This window comes from Arachis ipaensis, chromosome B9 (genome assembly GCF_059453495.1).
Source record: "Arachis ipaensis isolate K30076 ecotype BB chromosome B9, ASM5945349v1, whole genome shotgun sequence".
Classification (NCBI taxonomy): domain Eukaryota; kingdom Viridiplantae; phylum Streptophyta; class Magnoliopsida; order Fabales; family Fabaceae; genus Arachis; species Arachis ipaensis.
The window spans coordinates 92,438,970-92,439,989 of record NC_142444.1 but is presented as its reverse complement, the minus strand read 5'-3'; the positions used below and the strand labels follow the sequence as shown (position 1 = coordinate 92,439,989).

The 1,020-nt window shown below is 39.6% G+C and overlaps 1 non-coding gene across 1 annotated transcript; it reads left to right on the top strand.

Moving 5' to 3' along the window:
• The first annotated feature begins 297 nt into the window (after positions 1 to 297).
• Positions 298 to 405, top strand: LOC148545471 (small nucleolar RNA R71). The gene has a single exon (XR_015900793.1). It is a non-coding gene; the product is annotated as a small nucleolar RNA R71 (small nucleolar RNA).
• Positions 406 to 1,020: the final 615 nt, after the last annotated feature.

Genomic DNA, 1,020 nt, shown 5'->3' with positions numbered 1-1,020 from the left:
CATTCCATTCAGACTCTGAGAAATCATATTGACTTGCTAAGTCAATATTTTGTTCTGAGCCAATATGGCATTCAGAGTATCAATTTCAAGAACTCCCTTCTTCATAGGCGTCCCATTACTCATAGGATTCCTCTCAGAAGTGTACATGAACTGGTTATTAGCAACCATGTCAATGAGTTCTTGAGCTTCTGCGGGCGTTTTCTTTAGGTGAATGGATCCACCTGCAGAAGTATCCAATGACATCTTTGATAGCTCAGATAAACCATCATAGAATATATCCAAGATGGTCTATTCTGAAAGCATGTCAGAAGGACATTTTTTGGTCAGTTGCTTGTATCTTTCCCAAGCTTCATAGAGGGATTCACCTTCTTTCTGTCTGAAGGTTTGAACATCCACTCTAAGCTTGCTCAGCTTTTGAGGAGGAAAGAACTTGGTTAAGAAAGCCGTGACCAGTTTATCCCAAGAGTTCAGGCTATCTCTGGGTTGAGAGTCCAACCACACTCTAGCTCTGTCTCTTACAGCAAAAGGGAAAAGCATGAGCCTGTAGACTTCAGGATTTATTCCATTAGTCTTAACAATGTCACATATCTGCAAGAATTCAGTTAAGAACTGAAAAGGATCTTCAGATGAAACTCCATGAAACTTGCAGTTCTGCTGCATCAGAGAAACTAGCTGAGGTTTCAGCTCAAAGTTGTTTGCTCCAATAGCCGGAATGGAGATGCTTCTTCCATGTAAATTGGAATTAGGTGCAGTAAAGTCACCAAGCATCCTCCTTGCATTATTACTATTTTCGGCTGCCATCTCCTCTTCTTGTTCGAAAATTTCTGAAAGGTGCTTGCTGGATTGTTGTAATTTAGCTTCTCTTAGTTTTCTTTTCAGAGTCCTTTCAGGTTCTGGATCTGCTTCAACAAGAATATTCTTGTCCTTGCTCTTGCTCATATGACAAAGAAGAGGGCACAAAAAATAATAATAATAATAATAATAATAGGGATCCTTTATACCACAGTATAGAAGTCCCTG